General features: G+C 42.7%; 1 pseudogene; it reads right to left on the minus strand.

Annotated features, from left to right (window-relative positions):
- Nucleotides 1-2,378: 2,378 nt before the first annotated feature.
- On the minus strand, nucleotides 2,379-4,729 carry LOC116476186 (transcription factor NF-E4-like; annotated as a pseudogene).
- Nucleotides 4,730-9,926: the final 5,197 nt, after the last annotated feature.

The raw sequence follows: 9,926 nt of genomic DNA on the forward strand, positions 1-9,926 counted from the left end.
TTTTGAAGGTTTTGGGCTTGAAGTCCTCCTTTTCTTCTGAGGAGTAAAGAGGAGAGAACAAGGACAGGGACAGAAACTGGCCTTGCACAGGTTGCAGGGCTACTCGTTTGGCTACCTGATCTGCTAGAGCATTTCCAGATGATATAGGATTGTCTGGGGCTTGGTGGCCCCTGCAATGAATGATGGCAACTTTCTGTGGGAGTCTGGCAGCTTGAAGGAGCTTGCTGATGAGAGAGCCATTTATGACAGGGGTGTTTCTTGCAGTTAGGAAACCCTGTTCTTTCCAGATGGATGAGTGTGAGTGCACTATGTGGAACGCATAACGAGAATCTATGTTAATTTGTTGTCCAGATGCTAGAGTGAGTGCTTGAGTGAGGGTGATGAGTTCAGCTTTTTGGAAGGTGGTTCCTAGGGGGAGTGGATTGGCTTCAATAGTGTGTGTGTGGGGTGACACTATAGCATAGCCAGCATGTCAGCGTCCTTGATGTAGGAAGGAGCTGCCATCCACAAACCAAGTGAAGGAGGCATTTGGAAGGGGTTGGTCTGTTAGGTTTGGAAAAGGCATAAGAAAGGTTTGAACAGCGTCTACATAGAAGTGTGCAGGGTCTTGGGAGGTAGTAGCTTCAAGTAAGAGCATGGCTGGGTTTAAACAGGAGCTGGTTAGCATGGTGATTTGGGGAGTTTCTATGAATAAAGCATACAGTTGGAGGAGCTGTGAGGCAGAGATGAGACTTAGTGCACTGCAGTGAGCTAGCATGTCTTTGATGTTATGGATTGAATACACTGTTAGGTTGGCATGAAGAGATAGTTTTAGGCTTTCAAGGGTGAAGACAGCAGCTGCCACCAGTGCTTGGAGGCAGGCAGGCCATCTGAGAACTGTGGTTTCAAGCTGTTTGGAAAGGTAGGCAATAACCTGGAGGGTGGGTCTCTTAGACTGGGTTAGAACACCTAGTGCAACTCCATGCTGTTTGTCGGTATAGAGGGAGAAAGTTTTGGTGAGGTCTGGGAGGGTGAGGATGGGGGCCGAGATGAGAGCCTTTTGGAGTAGACAGAAAGGTTGGGTAATAGGCTGTGCTGGTTTTAAAGGCTCATGGAGAAGGCCTTTAGCAGCTTGGTATAACGGTTTGGCAAGTAGAGCAAAGGAGGGAACCCAGAGCCTAAAATATCCCACTAATCCTAGAAAAGAGACAATTTCTTGCTTAGTTTGTGGAGGTGGGAGGGACTGGAGGAGGGATATGTGGTCGGTTGTGAGCCCTCGGGTTTGCAGGGTAAGGGCTAGGCCTAGGTAGGTGACTGAGGGGGTGCATATTTGTGCTTTTTAAAGGGAGTTCCGATGCCCCCACTCTGCCAGGAAGTTTTAAAGAGAGATAGTATGGGCACTGCAGTCTTTTTGAGAGGGGCTACAGAGGAGCAGATCATCAACATCGTGAAGGAGAATGGGCGGTTTTAGGGATAAGGTACAGAGGTTGCAAGCAAGGGCCTGTCCAAAAAGGTGGGGTTGTCTCTAAAACCTTGAGGTAGTACATACCAGGTGAGCTGATGTGAAAGGTGGGTGTTGGGGTCTTCCCATGTAAAGGCAAAGAGGTCTTGAGAATCAGGGTGGAAAGGAATAGTGAAAAAAGCATCCTTTAGGTCTAGGACAGAAAAATGGGTGGTATTGGAGGGAATTGCAGAAAGTAAAGTGTATGGGTTAGGAACTACTGGACATACTGGGAGTACAGCTTGGTTAATGAGCCTGAGGTCCTAGACTAAGTGACAAGTTCCATCTGGCTTAACAGGTAGAATTGGTGTGTTAAAAGAGGAGTTTGTTGGACGGGGTAGGTGACTGGTGAGGAGGCAAGAAATGATAGGCTTTAGGCCTACAAGAGTTGCTTGGGGGACTGGATACTGCTTCTGTGATAGGAACTGGGGTGGGGTTTTTAAGGGTATTGTGGATGTGGGTGTGGTGTTTCATGACTGAGGGTGTGGAAGTATCCCAAACAGCAGGGTTAGCTATGGATGGGGGATTAGGAAAGGTTGCATGTTTTAGGGTAGGAGGTTGGAGGAGTAGAAGAAAGCTAGAAGCACTGGAGGGGTCTGGGTGGAGGTGTTGGGTACCATGGGGAACATGGATGTGGAGAGTAGTGTGGAGTTTTGAAAGGATGTCTATGCCTAGGAGCAGAGTTGGGCATGAGGGCAGGACTAAGAAAGAATGAGTGAAGGAAAAGGTGTGAAGGGAGCAGAAGAGTGGAGGGGTGGCTCAGGGTTTGGAGACTTGTCCATCAATTCCCACAACAGAGACTTGGGAGGACTAGGTGGGTCCTGAAAATTAGGTAAAGCAGAGTAGGTTGCCTCGGTATCAATTAAAAAACATACTGGTCTACTTGCCACCATCAGGGTTACCCTTGGCTCAGATGAAGAGATAGTAGTTGCCAGGGTGTCTGATCCAGGGCACCATCAGTATTCAGCAGCAAGGCCAATGAGATCCAAGTAGGAGGTTTTGGCTGGCTCAGGAAGGGATGAGGGTTGTCCTTCCAGAGGCCACTCACAGTCTGACTTCCAGTGGGGTCCTCTGCAGAAGGGGCATGGCCTGATGTGCTTACCTGTGTTTGGGCATTGTCTGGACCAGTGGCCTTCATTGCTGCACTTGAAACAGGTGCCAGGTGGAGGTGGATTACTAGGAGGCTTCCGTGTGGAGCTGTGGCCCTGTGGGTGTGCAGGGCCCTGATTGCGGAGGCAAGCATTTGAAATTCTGCCTGTTTTTGCCTTTTATCTTCCTCATCACGATTGTTAAAGACTTTGAAGGCTAAATTAAGAAGGTCTTATTGTGGGGTTTGAGGGCCGTCGTCAAGCTTCTGAAGCCTGTGCTGGATATCAGGGGTGGATTGAGAGATGAACCGAAGGTTTAAAATAGTGGTTCCTTCTGGGCTGGCTGGGTCTAGGTTGGTATGTTTTCTCATGGCTTCAGTTAAATGAGAGAGGAAAAGAGCTGGGCTTTCGTCAGGACCTTAGTTGATTTATGTAAGTTTTTCATAGTTTACCACTTTATGGGCACCCTTTTTGAGTCCTGCAAGGAGACACAAAATCATGTGGTCTCAATGGTGGTGCCCAGGGGCCCCATCTTGATAATCCCAATGGGGGTCCTGGTTGGGGACTGCCTCTATGCCAGTAGGCTGGGTAGGTGCCTGGTGACGAATTGTATCAGCATGCACCTGAGCTAGGGTCCAGGTATGGTCCTGGTCTTCTGGGGTGAGGGTGGAAGAGAGGATAATGTAGAAGTCATGCCAAATTAGTTCATAAGAGTGGGTGAGGTACTGAAACTCTAATGTAAGAGGTAGGATCTTCTGGAAATGAACTGAGTCTTTTGTTAATTTGAGAGAGATCAGTGAGGGAGAATGGAACATGAACTCTAACAATACCTTCAGTTCCTGCTACTTCCTGAAGGGGGCACTCTAGCACAGGTGCTGGAGTAAGGGTGGGGCATGGGCCAAAGATGGCACCTGAGCGAGTATGGGCAGGAGAAAAGGAAGAACCTGGAAGTGGTTCCTGTTGAGGGTTTGAAGGGGGAAGGGAGGTTGAGTTAATAGGCAGTGGAGGATAGATAGGGGCATAATGTGGTGGGATGCGTTTAAAGGCCTCAGGAGAGGGTGGTGGGGGAAGAGAATGGGTACAGGCAGTGCTAGAATTGTCCTGAGCAGAGGATGGTGTAGGAAGAGAAGTGGATACTCCTTGAGGGGGTGCTGGCTGGGAAGATGGTGGCTGATAAGATGGCGGCAAGGAAGATGGCGGCTGGGAAGATGGCAGCTGGGAAGACAGAGGAGTCTTGGGGGTTAAAGAAGATGGTTGAGAAGGAGGGGTAGGGGCTGGGAGGGGTGGACAGCAGTCTGTTGGATCGAACAAGGAAAAAGGGGTTGGGTCAGGAAGAGAAGGCAATCAGGATGGTGAGAATGGAGGAGGAGGATTTGAACAGGTGTTGCAGAGGTTGGGTGTGATCTGAGTGTGAAAAAGGCCTGGACATAAGGAATTTCTCCCCATTTTTCCAGTCGTCGGCAATAATTGCTTAAGTCAGTTAAAACTGTAAAGTCGAATGTTCCATTTTGCGGGCCATTTGGACCCATTATCCAGTTCGTACTGTGGCCAGACTCAATTGCAAAAAAAAAAAAAGACAAGGTGCTTAGGGTGGATATCTTGCCTGAGGCCTAAGGATTGCAGGTTTTTTTATGAGGCAGCCTAGCAGGCTATCCTTTGGAATGGAAGACAGGGAATTTCCCATAAGGGAGGGTAGGCTTGGGAGAACAGGGAAAAGGAGACTGTCCTGGATGGCCAGAGGGAGATGATAAAAGGAGCGATCATCACCGCTGCCTTTTTTGTTCCCAGAATGTGATCAAATGGCTTAGGGGTGACCCCCTAAGACCAGATTATCAGCGAGTGCCTGGCACATACTAGAGCCGTCTTGCACCAACGTTGGATTTTTGTACCGGAGAAACCAAGAGAGGCTGTGCAGATTTCTGTTAACCAGGCTCCCAGGAAACTTACCAGTAGGCAATATCAGTGACCGATGTGCATGCACAGAGAGGTGACTGGAGGCTGAGGACCTTCCTTTGTCCAACTGCTGTGCCCTGCTCTCCAGGGGGGAGGAGTAGGTCCACAGGTGATGTGGACTGGAGCCCATCCCAGGTTTTGGCACCAAATGCAAAGCTCTTGTATTGGTTTGAACCCCAAGAACATGCCAACAAACAACAATAGGCATTGTGGAGCAATACGCTGTTTTCATGAGCACCTTGGTGCAGATGGGCTGAGGCCTAAAATGGTGTCAGTCCCAAGTGAGGATGGGGCAGGAGTTTTATAGTCTCCTGTAAACAGGAAGTGTCCCAGTCTGATGTAACTGCTACGTGGTACCCGGACAGCCTCTCTCTCTTGATCTCCAGGGGATCCATGCCTTCTGGCCATCTCTCTTCCTGCTTCTGCTATCTTTCTGATGAATGCTGCTGGTGCAAGTGGCCTTGTGCCTTGGGACTGGGCCTGAGGAGGGAGGAATTATTCATCCCCCGACTTTCAGGACCCAGGGAGAATCTCTCAGAAAGGAAATGAAAACCAGCTATACAGAAAACAATTGATTGTAACTCATAAACGAGCCTTGTATAGAAAATGCTATAATCTTGTTAAATTTATTTGCTTTCTGCCTATATAAGCAAGAATTTGGCTTTTAGCTTTGGAGCACTGACCCATTTCTCTGGAATTTCTGCATCCCAGAATGGCTATTCCCAGCTTTTTGCTTGAATAAACACTTTAATAAAATTGGATTCTGACCCTTTTGATTATTCCAGGTTGACAATGTATATAACAAAACTCATCAAATTGTACACGCTAAATGGGTGCAGCTCACTTCACATAAAGGAAACTTCAGTAAAGTTGATTTTAAAACCTGGGATAACAACTGTTAATGTGAGTGGGACAGGGCTACTTTAATCCTCTCGAACAGGATGAAATTTGTGCGGAGAACTAAATGATGAAAAGAATGTTCAAGTTGTAAGAAACAAAACAGTTCTAGCCCAAGAGCACGCATATATTTTCAATTCATGGAGAACAATGGGCAGGAAGCATCTGGCCCCTGATACAGTCAATGAGGAGGTGCAATGCCTAAGGAGGACTTAACTTCCAGAATAGACACCCCTAAAAGCTGTTATCATCACCTTGCACTGGCAGTGCTAGACAGTGTCAATGATAAAATACTCTTCCCTGTTGGAGCAGAGAGATTTTATACCAATGTTTCCAGTCATGGTCCACAGCATCAGAAATTTTTGCACAGCACATGGGCCATATTAATTTTTCTTGAGTACAGTGGTGAGTTGCAGTTTTTGAATGTGACTTACAAGATTTTATCACCCCTATTTTTCTTGGGCAGTACTCCTTCATAACTTTTTTGTTAACTTTTATTGAAATTAGTCTTGAACAGCTCAGTTCCCATCTTGTGCGTGAAATTCCCAGCTCATCTGGGACCTGATGGTAATGCCAGGCCCTGATGCCCAACTAGCTCACAGTGCCAGATAAATCAGGAAAACTGTCTTTCTCATTTTTATGTTTGACTGAGAAATCTCTTGCTGACCATATTCTCAGGCGCATGACATTGGCCCCAGACCACATATCCAATACCTATCTCTAATTTCTGCCAATAAAGAAACAGACCTAGAGACAGAAAACCTGTCCATAATGGAAAAACTATGATCAAAATTTAGGTTAGACATTTGGATTCCCCCACAGTGCACCTACTATGTAACTTTCTGTATAGCACAAGAAGATACAGCCCATAAAAGATCTAAAAGATATGGTCTCTGCTTTTGAGAATTATGCAGTTTTAGAGGCTAAGACTAAAAAGCATGAATAATCCTAGGGAAATTTATTCAACGGTTACCAAGCACCTATTATGACAGGCACTGAGCTGGACACTGAGATAATAACTGAGGTGGATCAAGGGTTTACCATACAACCATCCCACTTCACACCTGTGTCTTATCTAACCCTTACAAAAGTGCTATTAACTGGTAATATTAGAATCCCATTTTGCAGATAAGGGAACTGCTGCTAAAGAAATGTTAATAGCTTGCCAAAGGTCACACAACTAGCAAGTGGAAAACCCAGGTTTTTCCTGAGTCTGTCTGACTTCAAAGCTAGAGAAAGACAGACCCAGAGTCTTAATGAATGTGCTCCCCAGCGTCTTCATTATCAAGTAGAGAGGATACAAAGAGAGTAAACCTTGTGAATCCCCCAAATCTGAGACAGGTCTCAGTTAATTTAGAAAGTTTATTTTGCCAAGGTTGAGGATATGCACCCATGACACAGCCTCAGGAGGTCCTGGTAACTTGTCCAAAGTGGTAAGAGCACAGTTTAGTTTTATACATTTTAGGGAGACATGAGACATCAGTCAGCATGTGTAAGATGAACATTGGTTCAGTCTGGAAAGCAAGACAACTCAAAGTGAGGAGGGCACTTCCATGTCATAGGTAGATAAGAGACAATGGTTGCATTCTTCTGGGTTCCTGATTAGCTTCTCCAAAGGAGGCAAGAAAAGATGCATTTATCTCAGTGATCAGAGAGGTGACTTTGAATAAAATGAGAGGCAGGTCTGCCCTAAGCAGTTCCCAGCTTGATTTTTCCCTTTAGCTTAGTGATTTGGGGCCCCAAGATATTTTCCTTTCACATTTCCTCCCTTTTCTTTTAAAAAATATTGTGGAGAAAGGATTTTAGAAGAAAATGAGTCTTTGGTCTCAGGTTTTATCTGATCTCTCATAGCTAGGATGGTTTATTCCTAGATGGGTGGGTCCCGAATTATTAGGAAAGTTCATCATTAGCAGGTTGTGAAGTCTCATGTCCTGTGAAGAAACAATAGGGGGAGGAGAGGAGCAAAACAGCAACAAACAAAAACAAAAAAAATCCTGGGAAAATCATATAGGCTACATTACTCTGAAGTCCATATATCAGTAGGCGGGTATGAAAGTGGCTTATGTATGTAAATAGGTTGTTGTTATTTTCTTCTGAAATTTAAGTTGTCTAGCTTCAGTTCTCAGGACTTTAAGAAAGCACAGCGTAGTTTTCAGTGACTCCAAATTTGGAAATATGGGGAAAAAAAGAAGAAAAAAATTGAAAACATTATTTTGAAGACTTGTAGCCAAGAAAAATTAGAATTCAGTCCAAATTGTAGAAAATAATAAAAATAGAAAAATATTAGGAAAGAATAGAATCTAACAACAGGTATACTATAGTTTCTGAGACACAATTTTTCTCTCTCCAGTTTCCCATTTTTACTAAAGACAAATCATGGTAGGACTGGTTTGCTTTATTATACTTGGCCTGATTATTTGTATATAGTACAGCAAGGAGAATTATTTTTTACATAGGCTTTTAAATTGGCTTTGATGGAACTTTGTTCTGTGGAAGGAATCTCAGATAAGACTTTTTTAAAGCTGAGCCCAGCCATGGATTTGTATCATCAAATACATGTCAGTTGGGTGAGCCTCTCCTCTTGAAGTTCCAAGATAAAATGTGGGTCTCCTAGGCCTGTCAGAAAGTGACATTCCTTACTTACCACAGGTCAGAACCCTGTACAGGGACTGTGTAGACCAGTATGAGGCCAGTTTTCCCAGGGGTTTTTATTGGCTCCACAAGTCAGGTTTAATTTCTTAAAGGAAAGCACACCATTCCAGTCAAAGCATTGGTAAAATAACCAGTTTCTCCGATTGTGTACTGTTATAAATGAATACAGATTCTTATTACATTTATGTAAATAACTGTATTGTCATAAGTTGAGATACAAATAGTTTCCAAATTCTCTAGAAATCAGGTAGAGAGAAAGCAAATATGCTCCAAATTTTGTTCATAGGAATATACTTTACTCAATTGTTAAAATCTGTAAATAGCTTAAAAGAAAAGTTTTCCTGACTCTGAAAAACAAAACAAAGGATCAGCAATGTTTTAAGCAAAAAGTTAAAAAATTACTTCAGACTTCTATTAGTTTGGTCCATGCAGTTAATTCCTGTTATGCTTGATATTCATGAACATTTCAGGTCTCCATGAGTCCTGAAAGTTTTCCTCTACTCTGATGTCACAATCTCCAAAATTATCAGAAACGTGCATTCAAGAGTACCTGTTAGAGTCTTGTAGCTGATTATAAAACCACCTTCTAAAGAGGTCAAACACAAGACAGCAATTGTCTGGGGATGACAAAAAGTTTCAGGGCAGCCATAGTCAAAGACACAATTGACAAGGAAATTTGTTACCTGTGTGGCACACAATAATTTAACATATCAATTATACCCTAAGTCATATCAGAATTATGGGAGTTTCCCATAATCTTGTAACACATACCAATAATGTACTTAAACAAATACAGCCCAAAGAGAACCAAACACCATTTCATATTTGACCATGTTTTCTGTAAAATTTTTATGGTAAATAAGCCAAACTATGTCATTTTTGGACTTTAGGGAGACTAATATCTTAAAAGATTAATTAGGTCAGAAAAAGACATCATTTATAATTTGATCTTGGAAAGTTTGTCAAATATCAAAGGTTTAAAACACTTGATATCACAAAATAGGATCATTCACTTAACCAAAGTGATAACTCAAGAATTTCAAAAAATAGGAAAAAACCTTCATTCTTTGAGAGAGGAGGCTTAATTTTCCAAATAATAAGCCCTAATAAAAACAGCATGATGCCAATTAATTTTTCAAAATTTTGTAAAGTCTATAAAAGTTTAATCTTGACCATAAGATACAACTTGCAAGACTTTTATAACCTTTATTAAGGAATCAGTTAATGCTTCAAGAAAACCTTGTTAATCTGACCTAGCGGTCCATATGCTGGTCTTAATAGCAGTGTGCCTTTGACATTAGTGATTAATTTATAGAGAAACGTATCTTATTTTATCATTCAAAATCAGCCCTTACAATCTCATGAGTACATCTGTTCCATGATAGTCTGCAGGCTTTGAGTCAAATAGCTTTAATTTCTGGCCCTGTGTCTCTGGAATGCAGTTTATTTTTATTGGTGTCTTCTATTGGGACTGAAGATGAGGCTTTAATTGCTGTCTGTGTTTAAGATTTGGTGTTCTTTTAAGATCCAGGAGTCAAAGCCCTGTAACTCAATGTCACAAGGACTTTAAAAGCATGTACAGAAAGATATAGAGATGTTGTAACCTTAATTAAAAAAATATTTTCTCTTTACATAGAGATCAATCTCTAGAAAGACCATTATAATTTTTCTTTAATTATAGACAACTTGATCTAAAAGTTTTTATTTGATATAAAAGTTTTTATTTGTTTGTTTAATAAATCTAAATTCTCTTATTGTGAATTACATAGACCATTCATGAAATACTTGGACTTTCTGGTTTGTCCTGAATATCCCTTTGTCTTAAAAAACCAGTCATTCTACTCTAGGACTAAATT

Source organism: Hylobates moloch, unplaced genomic scaffold, assembly GCF_009828535.3.
Source record: "Hylobates moloch isolate HMO894 unplaced genomic scaffold, HMol_V3 SCAFFOLD_11, whole genome shotgun sequence".
NCBI lineage: Eukaryota > Metazoa > Chordata > Mammalia > Primates > Hylobatidae > Hylobates > Hylobates moloch.